Below are 13,371 nucleotides of genomic sequence, written 5' to 3'. Positions count from 1 at the left end.
GTCTTGCACATTCAGGAATCACCTCTGCTCAGGGGAAGGGACACTTCTTTTGTCCTGTGTCTGGTGAAATGCTTCATACAAATACAGAATACTAAATCTGCTTAAGGCAGTGTATGATGAGATTTACTTCTTTTTTCAGCATGTCATTCTCAACCATCCAAGTATTTTACATAGAAAATAAGGAACAATACCACAAAAACTTCACCTTCCTTTCCCAATGGGCCCAATGGGCTAGTGTAGAGTAGTACTAACCATTAAGTCACTTCTGTAAGGTGGATGCTGACTAGATGATTATCTTTCTAACTCTATAATTTCATAAAGATATAACTCATAAAGAAAAGGTTAAGTGACATTTAGCATCATCTCTTTAAGAAGGCAGGAAAAAATTATATATTTTACATTTTCTTCCAAAGCAATTAAAATAAAATTTTAATATCTCAACCCTTTGGTATTAGAAAGCATCCCTATCCGCACCCTTGAGGATGCTAGACAGTGAATTTTCACAGTAATTTTTTTTTTGGTTTGTTTTCCTCCAGGATAGTCTCCCAATATTGTCCAGTTAGAGTATACAAAGTGAATACCAAGCACAACATAATTAAGAAAGCAAATTTTCTGTAAATAAAATTCTGCAGTTCTCATCCAAATATAAATGCTATTCGTTTCAATTAGCATAAACAGTTGCACATTAGCATGAATGTAGATGAGGTTGTAGGCAGACCACCTAACTGCTAGATTACTTTGTGATCCAATTCAGCTAAAAACTCTTGAGCCAGAAGCTTAAGGAATCAACTGACTGGTACCCAATACTACTTAACTCTTAAACCTAGCATAGAAAGAACTGATGGAATCACAATTAAAAGATGGAATAGCAACCCACTCTTTTTCTACAAATACTAACATTAAGAAAATCATGGTTACTTAGAGCCAGATATCGATCAAGTTAGGAATTCTAGTCAACACATCCTACCTGCATAAATCCTCAGACTCTAGTCCTGGAGTTCCAGATGTAAAGGAGACGCAGTGAGTTGAAAGATAATAGGATTTCAAGCTGGAAAGGATTTGGAGGTCATCTTGAAAGTTCAAATCCATCATTTTACATATGACAAAACTGAAGACTAGAGAGGGAATATGATTTGCCCAGTGACAAAGGTCACAAATGACAAAATGAGAATGCAAACCGAGATCCTCGAGACCAACTCACTATGCCTCACTGGTCTGTGCCTATGGCTTAAACGTCACTCCTCAATTCGTGGCATTTGTCTGAGTTTCATACATGAAACCCATGAGAAAATAAATATCCTCCTATGTCCTTGTCTTTGGAATTTTAAATGTGTTTATAAAGCAATGATAAACTTTTTGATGCATTATTTATAGTATACATAAAGTGACAATCACCATGAGGAAAATGGTGCTCTGATGAGTTGTTCTTCAGTCCAGAATCCCTTGCCACTAGTTCCTTTCTCTTAGCTTTATTCACCACATCATCTCACGTTCCTTTTCCTTCCTACCTATGGAAAAGAAGCTTTGGGTTCCCATGAATCCTCATAGATAATCTGGACCCCACAATTTCAATTAAGGTTTTCTTCCTTCAACATAGTCTGAATAGGACCAACAAATCAATTCATATCATTGCTATTTTCCTTAAGAGCATGGCATCTATAAACTAGAGCAAAATGACAATAATTGATGTTTATATGGCACCATAGCCATATAAATCCTATCAAACTATAGCAATTCATTTAATAAATTATTCTTTATGACTAAATTGCATTTATGCCAGGGATACAAGAATGATTCAAAATAAAAAAGTAATCAACATAATTAATCATATCATAAACAAAAACATACCAAATCATATGGTTATCTTAATAAATTCAGAAAAACTTTTGACAAAGTACAGTGTTCACTCTTGCTAAAAATCCTATAAAGAGAGATCTTTTATTAACATAAAAAACCTATCTAACATTGAAAGCAAGCTTTATGTTATGGGGATATACTAAAACCTTTCATATTAGAAATAGAAATAAAGCAAGGATGTCCATTCTAACTACTACTATTATTTGAAATAGTTCTAGAAATTATAGCAATAGCAATAAGAAGATAAACAGATTAAAACGAAAAGATAAAGAGGTTATGAATTTTTTTCTATTTGCTAATGACATTTCCTTTATCTAGGAAATCATCAAAGATGCTAATTGAAACAATAACTTCAGCCAAGTTGCAGACTACAAAACAAATCCATAAAATCTTTCTATAATAATAACATCTAAGTAACAGTAATATAAAGAGAAATCCCATTGCAAATAAGTACTAAATGGATAAAATATTTGGAGATAAATCTACCAAAACATACAAAATGCTTATATAGATTTGATGTTCCTTAAAATAATAAAGAACAGTTGAAATACTCAGAGGAATATGCCCATGGCTTATGGCTGAGCTATGCCAATATAATGAAAATAACAATAACAACTAAAATTAATTTGTAGATTTAATGCTATACCAATAAAATTATCAGAGGGATACTTTACAGAATTTGATGATATAATAAAATTTATTTAGAAAAATAAAAAAATCTGGACTATCAAGGAAAATAAATGAAAAAGGGTAGGGACAAAGGAGGAATAACACTTTTAGATCTCAAACTGTATCATAGAACAGCAGTCAACAAAACTATCTGTGATTGATTAAAAAAATAGAGGCAACTCATCAGAAAAGAGTAGACAGAGAAGAATTAGAAGCAATAGAACTCAATAGGCAAGGGGTTAGTAAATCGGAAAACATCAATTTCTTAGGAAAGAACGACTTGTTTGCTTTCCATTTTATGGTACTTTTAATCAATCCATCAGAAATTAGTTTTAGACCAATATTTTACATCATGTTCCACAATAAATTCAAACTAGAGGTACAACCTAAATAGCAAATATCATAGAAAAAAAAAGAACAAGAGGAGCATATTGCTTTCACAGCTCTGGGTGAGACATATGTTCTGAACCAAACAAGGGATAGCAGCAATTACAAAAGATAAAATGGATATGCTTGATTGCATGAACTTTGAAAGCTAATGGAAAACAAAACTAATTAGAGGCAAGGGAAAAATCTCTAATAATAAGGGTTTAGTTTCTAAAATATATAAACAATATATTCAGATAGACATAGATGTGCACAGACACAGAGAGACATTTTATATAAAAGACCAAAAATCATTCAGAAATAGATAAGTGGTCAGAAGAAGACATGAATAGTTCTCGAAAGAATTACCAACTGGTAAGAACCATATGAAAAAATGCATGCAAATCAAAACGACTGAAAACTGACAAAGGTGACAAATGATGGAAACAGTCAATGTTGATAAAATAGTTGTTGGTATAACTATTTTGGAAAAGAATCAGAATCAACATAGAGTGAATAAAATGTCCCATACACTTTGACCCAGAAATTTTACTACTAGGTTCATTCCCCAAAGAGGCCATCAATAAAAAGAAAATATCCATTTACACGATAATATTTAAAGCATCTTTTTTGTGATAACAAAGAACACAGACGCAATATAGATGCCCATCAATTAAAAAATAACTAAAATAATTGTGGCACTATATAACTAAATATTACTATACCACAAGAAATTAAAAATATGATGAATAAAGAGAATCATGGAAAGCTTTATATGAATTGATGCAGAGTAAAGTGAGCAGAGCAATGAAACCTATATGCACAATGTTTGCAAGAATGTAAATGGGAAAAACAAAATCAAAATACAATGAAAAGAGGATGTTGCAAAATTGAAAAGAACAAGAATGGCCTGAAAGAAGGAGGTATGAGAAGACATCCCCAATCCACTACTTTTCAGATGTGGGAGATCCATGCATAATTTTTTTAGATTTTTGCAATATATTGATAGGTTTTGTTGATCATTTCCTTTCTCCCTCTTTTTTTTTCTTTTAAAAATATTATTTGAGGGGGATGAGTTTGTTGGAGGGGTGAAGGACAGTTGGGAAATAATGATGATATAATAAAAAGATAATAAAAATTAATTTTAAAACACAATCCTATATATTAGGTATAATAGGCCTTAAAAAATCTTCATTTTACTAATGGAAAACAGTCTTCGCGAGGTTAAATAGATTAATCATGACCATATACTGATAAGTGTCCCAGATAGGGTTTGAAGCTAGGTTTTTCTGATTCCAAGCCCAGCAGTCCCTGCAGTGTCCCATGCTGCCTTTCTAAGGGCTCATCTTTATATGGTGCTTTAAGATTTGTGAAATTCATTACAGATTTCCTCTCCATAGAAATTGCTACAGGTATATTCCCAATGGCATATGCTCAGCTGTATTCTTTCTCTATTTTCCCCAAAACTTCTTCAACCACTTCCCTGTGGACAACAAATTCCCCAAGCTGTAACTTAGGATTCCATTAGGCAATATGTCTAGAAAGTCACTCAAAGATTTCCATTTCGCAATTTCATTTCAGTACTTCAGATCCTACCTCCTTATGTTATGAGAAACCATTTTCTTCTTTACTAGCTATTTAAACTCTTCAAACTCTTATAAAGTATTATGATACTCCACTCATACTACTCAGAGATTTAATCACACACTCCACTTCAAAAAATATTCATTTTCTGTAGTATCTGGTGATCCAGTCTAGGAGTGGAGATAAGGATATAAATGGCAAGTTCCTCTAGGGTTTTCTTGATATTCTGAATCCTTGGGAATCTGTTAGACTCCATCCTTCAGCAATCAGTGTCTCAAGAGCCTTCACAACAAGCTGTGTTTGCTTTCCATTATTTTTTTCAGATTAAGGGACTATCACCCAAGTGGCCGCAGCCACAGAAAAGATGGGCTTTCTGTGAGACCTGGTCTCAGAAATGGGGACATCTTAAAGCTCTCTGGATACTGTTTGGCAGCCTAGAAGGGCAGGGGAATTAAAGGTCTGATATACTGAGATGGTAAAAAGGAGAACAGAGGCTGGATTTGGTAGATAGTTCTTATTTATTTAAGATTTTTATTCCATTTCATCTTTTTCCATGACCGAGCCCTGAGTTATAAAGAATAAAAAAGAACGATGATCTTATAAGTGCAAGAAACAGTTGAGATAATGCAATAAGAAAAAGATCAGACTATTAAAATTAAGGATATAGAATAGAATGAGCAGGTGTCTTGTGGGATGCTTTAATTGAGGGTGGGAAACTAATTCTAGGTAAGCAGAAACCTGGGAATTAATGAATGGGAAGGGAGCCCTCCTGAATTTAAAATGTATTCTTTTCTCAAGTCATTGTCTGTCCTATTTTCTCTCATACTTTTATTGGGAAATGATCTTACTGGAGCTTCTCAACCAGATCTTGATAGTGAAGCCATAAACAGTGACTAGCCCAGGGTCACCTGGACAGTATGTATCAGAAATAGGGCTGGAATTCAGGTCTCCCTGGTTTAGAGATCAGTACTCTCCCCACTATTTAACGCTGCTTTTTTGTGTATCATAGAGAACTACGGCAGTGGCAGCTCTAGATCATAATAGCATATCATGCTATACTGCTATAGATCATCTAGACTAATTTTACATATTATATAGGTTATTCTTGGTCCAATGATGGACCAGAAAATTCAGATAGAGAGAGAGATCTATCATGAGACTGGCTACAGGATGATGATATTTTTAAACGTAGTCACAACGCCAAGTCCTAGAGGGATCTGTGGATAAACTAGTGCTGGAAGTCCCCACACCAATTGGTCAAGGGTCTGTGAAACATGAAGAGAATGAAGCTCCACAAAGGCAGAGATTATTCTGTTTTGTCCATTTGACATAGTGGCCATTTAATAAATGCTTATGTATTGAGCTGGATCAAATTATATAGAAAGTGAGCTAAGACAGGTATAATAACTGCACCTGTGATTTCATTGGCATAGGGACCTCCCATGTACCAATCCAGGTTAGTACTTTCTCTTCATTTGGTAGCTGTAAAGGCTTGCCAATTGCACTGAGAAGCCAGAGTAAGTCAGAGATGAGACTTGACCCAGGTCTTTCTGGCTTCGAAGCCAATTCTCAAGCTACCGAGTTATTCTGTCTCCCCTAAAGAGGGTTAAATGAAATAATTTTGTAACGGGATTAATAAATCACAAAGTGCCACATCAATGTCAGCTCTCATTCTATTGATCAAAAACTTCTTAATGGCAGAAACTACCCTGTCCTACGTTTGTGTAGTTCGTTCAACACTATAGGTGCTCAAATCATAAACACAGTTCAGAAAAAGAGTCTCATTGGAGCAACTGAGAGAAAGCCCTTTCAAGTCTGGAGCTAGATCATAGCAAATTATATACATGCATTACATAATGCTAGTCAACCTATCACTGAAAATTATTTTAGGAAAATTCATGCTACACTGTCAATCCTTAGGAAAGAAAACCTCATGGAAGAATTTGCTCTATTTGGGGGCTTAATCTAACATCAATCATGATAGAACCACATGAGAAAACTGACCAATTGACTTTCCTACCTCTTTAAGGAAAGGAAAGGAAAGGAAAGAAATAGAAAAGACAGTGGAGGAAGGGAACAGGGAAGAGAAACTCAAAAATGGGAAAGAAAGAGAAGGAAAGGGGAAAAAAAGAGAAGAGAAGTAGAACTGTTTTAAACAAATAATAACTAAAAGGCTTTCCAAGAATTATTGAAGGGCCTGAAAGGAAGATAAGCAGATCTGGTCACTCTCTTAATGTCAGTGATGAGTTGGGTATTTACTCTTTCAGTGCTATTTTAATTCCTCAGATGAATATGCACAATTCTGCTCCTTCTGTGGGAAAATTAGAGTTCCCAGGAAAAAAGGCTAATAAAAACAGTGGCAGTCTTGGTGCCTGAGCAATGGGTAACACATCATTGCCACAGAATTAGAGGAAAGAGGCCCTGTGGTGAAAGTTGTAATTAAGGCCTGCATGGCAGGTGGTAGCTTGAGCTGAGGCCCAATTAAACTAATGATTGCTTTGTCTCTGGATTGTTTAGGAATGGCTTGTTAACTCGACATAGGAAAAACAGTCCCTGACAGTGGCACAGAGTGGCTGGGATAAGAAGGGTGATGTGGAATATTGTGGGGTTTGGGATGAGGAGGAGAGCTTAGGTTGTACACAGTGCAGGAGAGCCAGAAGATTTTCAGAAAAATTGGCTGTAAAATTGGAAACTGTAAGGGCTAGGAATAGGCTAACCGTTGAACAGTAAGTCCAGGGACAGAATCAGTGGTTGAGATTGGTTGAGGGAGAAAGATGAATAGTCTGTTTAAGAGCATCCTTCAAGGTGCAGCCTCAGGGCAGGTGGTAATGTATTCTGTGAGGACCTGGATGCCCATCGCACAGAAAGCTGGAACAGGAGAAGATATAGAAGTCAGGCCATGAAATAGAGATATTGAACCTACACCCAGAATGGGGTGGGGTGGGGAAAGGGAAAGAAGGGGGAAAGGCAGCAATTTTGCTCTGGGGAAGGTTGCTCCTGGAGAAAACCTTATAGATCCTTGAACAAGGAGAGTGATAGCTGGGTTTGGGCAGGGACAAACACAGAATCTGGGAGGAAGGGTCTTGTCTTCAAAGCTCAGGCTACACCATGGTGGTCGAAAAACACAATACTTGTCAGAATGATCTTTTTCCTTCCATCTCCCAGGTATCCAGGGTGAACGGCCAAACAAAAACTTCACGAGAATATATGAATTCACTCTAATGAGACATTCTCAAAACAATCATTGTTGATAAAATTGACATGACAGCACTTGCCCACTTATTAGTGTTTTGTTCCTAGAATCCTTGAAAATATGTATTTCCCTATCATTGTTGCATGTTGTCAGAAAACCTAGCATTTAATACTGAGAAATGGGAAAAACATTGATGTTGCATTGTTTATAGGGAGGAACAATGATGAAGAAAGAGACTTGTTCCCATTTGACAAATTTACAAATGGAGACTGAAGGATCATATACAAAACAGGACAGGAATAGACTGGGAAAACCAAAAACATGGAAGAAGGACTTAGACACGCAAAAAAAAGAAAAGAAAACAAAGAAAAAAGTTTCTCAAGAGGACAGAAAAGAATAGTTTTGTGCCAAAAGGTTGGAGGATGGAAAAAATGTTGCATATAGAAGGTAGGGAAGGACCCTTGAACACCTTTAGCTCATATAAGGCTCTTCCCATAGAAATGTGAACTGGACAGTCTGAAGAGGAAATGGCCACTTGTCTTTCAAGAAAAGATTTTGTAGACACACATCACTGTGATGTGACATCATCCAGAAAACGTTAAGGAGGAAGAGACCCTCAGAGGGTGATAGGTAACTCCTTTCTGAGGGCTTAAAAAGGCAGCTACTGATACAAAAATGGAGAACTGTGGGGCTTAAGAGGCAAGAGAATTTCTGATGCCTTGTGTTCAAGAAGTAATAGATCTTCCAAAATTGGTCAAACCACATGAAAACTTCTGGTGATTCATGTGGGCACAAATCCATGACATTTTCCAGCCTCCCAACATTGGTGGGCATTCTCCTCTGTCCCCTTGCTATCTTTTTCTTTGCTCTCACACCTGAGTTTTGTTCCTCAGGCTGTTTTTCCCCAATCTATTCCTGCTCTATCTTGTATGTGGGACTCAAATCTCCATCTCCTGATAATCACTTCTGGTGACCTGTGTGGGCACAAACGATACTGCCGATAGAAACCTGGAAAGCATTGCCAAATCTTTAGCAAGAAATTCCTGATAGGGTTATGAACGGTTCTCTCATGGTTGGATCACAGAGTTAGAGATAGAAGAACTTTACGGGCCATATTGACCACTCCCTTCATTTTATAGATAAAGAAGGTCAAGAGAAATGAAACAACCTGTAAAGAGTCACAGAGCAAGAAAGTATCTGAGGCAAGACTTGAAGCCAGACCTTACTAAAGGCCTTACTAACGCCATATCCACTGCTATGTTTGCCCATCACTCTTCCCCATCTGGAGGACGGATTCAGAATAGACAACTTCTGGGAAGTGAACAGGTCGTACAGCAATGGTACTTAAGAGTTCTGAACTACAACTTGAAATATAAGGCGGCAATCTCCAGGCAGGGGAGGCTTGCATCTCACAAGAACTGGGGAGACTGAAATTTTTGCAAATTTAATAAAAATGCTTTTGACTCAAATGGAAGAGAGGGGAAAATGACCTGTGAATTTCCGACAACTACTCCAGATAGAGAATAGCTATAATATGAGAACAGTAGAGACAACTAAAGGAATTAAAGAGACCTCAAATCATCACTTCAACTGATTGCCAAGATGAACCACAGGCTGAGCTGGACTTCCCAGCTGCTTTGACAATTAACTAGCATCCAATATATCTCCATGAAATGGGGTCTGTTGTGGCCAAGAGGAAAGCCAAGAAAATCCATGTATCAGGTGATTAGAATACAAACGCACAAGGTATGGGAATTAAGCAATGATCGCAGTCATCAGAGACCAAGCAGCACCCTTTGGTGTTTAAAGAGCAGTTCAGGAGACAGCAGTTATCCTGCGAAGGGTTGATTGGGCCTGGGTCCCAAGGCAAGCACAAAATCCCACAAAGAATAGGAACAAAAGATGGAGCTTCCTAAGTTTAATAGTCTTCCTTAGACCCTATGTTTGTAGAGATTTGAAACTGCCTGGAGATAACCAACTTGTTTTCCCCTTTCCCCACTTCACTCTCCCAGATTGAGTGCTATCACAGTCAGGGTTAGACAACCACACTTACCGCAGTCTATATAAGTATATATGCAGCCCTATCTGTATAAATAAGAAATCTAGTATGCTTTGTTAGGGACAAAAAGAATTAAGCTTTGGGTTTTTTACTTTAGTCTATTCTACAAGTTATTAAGTGCCGACTCTGTGCCCGGCACTCTGCTAGGTACTAAGAATACAATGACAAAAACAGTTCCTGCCCTCAACAAGCTTCCTCTTGAGAGGAAATAAAATGTGCACACATAAGGACACAGAAAATACATACAGACTTAATATAAACCAATGGGAATGTGGGGAATACACCAATATTGCTTCAGAAGTTCTCATTGGAGTGAATTAGGGACTTGTAATGGGAAAAACAGTAGGGACATATGAAGTATATTAACTAATGGGTTTAAAAAAACCTACTTTGAGAAAGGGAGAATCTGGATAAGAACACAGGTAAGGAAATCTCTGAGATACTTCGTTAAATTGAAACTAGAAAAAATGGAAATGTCTTTGCCATTTGGGAGTTGAAGACCTTAGTTAAAATTAAAAGGAGACATACCTCCCTCCCTCCAGACAACTGGTTATATTTTGTCATTAGTAAAGGATTGCACCAAGGGAAAATCTATTTCTTGCCATGGCGAGAACTCATTGTATATTATACTAACCGAGATTAATGATGACTTCCTCTTGACAGTTGTTCACACCCACTAATTCTTGTCTTTGCATAGGTTTAAAGTCCACGGTCCAGTGGAAACCTTTCAGCTACAAAGATTTCAAATAAGTTGCAGCTCCCAAGTGTTTTCAATTCAGCTCCATTCAACGGTGAGGAAAGCTGTTAGGAGAAAAAGGGGGGAAAAAGAAAAAGAAAAGTTCTGTCTTTCCAAAGTGAGTGTTCTGAAAACACATACTTGTGGTTAGGGAGTATCATAGAATCCCTCCAGATTTAGCAAATATTTTCACTTGTCTCCCCAAGCCCACCCACGACAGAGGATGGCACGTTCCTTTAAGCCCGACTGATCCGAGTAATGTGAACCCTGCTGTTTCCGCAAGACTGGTAAGACTATGAAGGTACATTCAGAAACATTGGGAAAGTCTGTAACCATCAGGGCCCCAAGGCAGAAAAACAACTGGGGTGAACCCAGCTTTTGTTGTCAAATGCAAGTTCTTTTCTGAACCATGATCCTCCTTGGCCACAGCAGACTCACAGAGGTGATGGCTAATTAATCAAGGGAACCTTGATGGGGGCCAGCTTGCGGTTCGTTGTTGCCTTGGCAATCAGTAGAAGCGATGCTAACATCTCTCTAGGCTGCAACTCCAGGTTTGGGTGCATTTAGGCTTTTTTTCAAAGCTTAAAGAAAGTGTGGGCTTGAGCAAAAGATTGCAGGCTCAAGTAGGAACTCTTCTGTAGGCACTATTGCTTCCGAGAAAAAAGGAAGAAATCTGAATTGTCGCTGCCGACAACCAACTGAAGTGGGCTGCTGTTATATGCACCTCCGTGACTGTCTGCATGGTGGCTAGTAATGAGATTATATGGTTTATATCCAAGTCATAGGACCATAGATTTAGAGCTGGAATGAACTTTAGAAATCCATGCAAAATTAGAAAAAGCTATGAAAGCACACACTGGGAAATACCCTATCTTTTGTTGTAACCCACAGACTTACTTTGATAAATGATTTATATCTGAACTCACAAAACCCTGCGGTTACATTAAGGAGTTGTCCTTTCTTTGTTGGGGAACAATTGCAATAATTTTTTGGTACATATGGATTCTTTTCTTCTTTCTTTGTGTATAGACTAAGCAGCATAACTGGGTCATAGGATATGCACAGCTTCAAGCATTTGGGGCAGAGTTCTAAACTACTTTTCAGAATAGTTGGATCAATTCACTGCTCCACCAAAGTGCACTCAAGCACCTGTTTTCCTATATTGCTCCTCTGTTTTTGTTTTTCATTTTTATCAGTTTAACCTATCTGATAAGTATGAAGTGATACCTATGGATTATTTTATTGAATTAGGGCAGCTAGATAACCCAGTGGATAGAATGGATAGAGCAAAATGGGGAAAATCAGAGTTCAAATCTGGTCTCAGACACTTACTAGCTATGTGATCCTGGGCAAGTCACTTGTCCCTGTTCATCTCAATTTCCTCAATTATAAAATGAGCTGAAGAAAGAAATGGTAAACCACTCAAGTACCTCTGCTAAGAAAACCCCAAATGGGGGCCACAAAGAGCTGAACATGACTAAAACAGCTAAACAATGACTAGTGATTTAGACCATTTTTTCATATGGTTCTAGATAGTTTGGATTTTTTTTTTCCTCTGAAAACTGCCTGTTCATATTCTTTGACCATTTATTATTTGGAGAATGATTCTAATTCTTTAAAAAAAAATGACTCAGTTCCCTCTATATTTTAGGATCTGACACTAAGGAAATGTTTATTAATAACAAAAAAGTTATTGTATATAAAAGTAGTGGAATGTATTGTTCAATAAGAACTGATAAAGGGACTAGTTTCATAAAAACCCTAGAAGACTTATATGAACTGATGCAAAGTGAAATGAGCAAAACAAGAATAATCTATTTACACAGAAACAATAATGTTATAAAATTCATCAGCTGTGAAAGATTAGTAACTTTGATCAACACAATGACCAACCCCAATTCCAAAGGACTCAATCAAATATGCTAACCATCTTCCAAGAGGGAACTGATGGATTCATAGTAGAGATCAAATCATTTTCTTTTTCTTTCTTTCTTTCTTTCTTCTTTCTTTCTTTCTTTCTTTCTTTCTTTCTTTCTTTCTTTCTTTCTTTCTTTCTTTCTTTCTTTCTTTCTTTCTTTCTTTCTTTCTTTCTTTCTTTCTTTTCTTTCTTTCTTTCTTTCTTTCTTTCTTTCTTTCTTTCTTTCTTTCTTTCTTTCTTTCTTTCTTTCTTCTTTCTTTCTCTTTCTTTCTTCCTTCCTTCCTTCCTTCCTTCCTTCCTTCCTTCCTTCCTTCCTTCCTTCCTTCCTTCCTTCCTTCCTTCCTTCCTTCCTTCCTTCCTTCTTTCCTTCCTTCCTTCCTTCTTTTCTCTTTTGATTTTTTTGGACATGGTCCATAAAGAAATTTTTTATAACTATACATAGTTGTAATGCTTTTTGTTTCACTTGCCTTCTTAATTGGGTGAAGGAAAAGGAGGAAGAGAGAGAATTTGGAGCTGAAAATAAAAATGAATTAAAAATAATTGTGATTATCTATAATATTAATTTTAGAACAGGAGTTCTTATTCTGGGATTAGTAAACTTATTTTTTAAAAAAATATTTATTAGTATTTCAACTTAATTGGCTTTTTGCCAATTTTTGTAATACTATGTATTTTATTGTATTTAAAAATATGCTAGGAAGGGAACCATAGATTTCATCAGATTGCCAAAGGGGACCATGATACAAAAATGATTAAGAACCCTTGTATTAGAAGTTATCTGAATTCCAGAGAAGATAAGAGATAAGTGAGAAGACTGGTGAATAATATAACCATATCCATGCTTTTAGAGACTAGTTGCATGAGTGTACTTTTATGTGTTAACAAAAAGCTTTCAAAAAGCAGATACCTAGAAGAAGAAATCAAAAGTGTATGGGAAGTGAAGTATTGATCCTAATTATGATTCTATTTATTAATGGAATTGTAACAGG

This window comes from Sminthopsis crassicaudata, chromosome 6 (genome assembly GCF_048593235.1).
Source record: "Sminthopsis crassicaudata isolate SCR6 chromosome 6, ASM4859323v1, whole genome shotgun sequence".
Lineage (NCBI taxonomy): Eukaryota > Metazoa > Chordata > Mammalia > Dasyuromorphia > Dasyuridae > Sminthopsis > Sminthopsis crassicaudata.
This window is presented reverse-complemented; position numbering follows the sequence as displayed.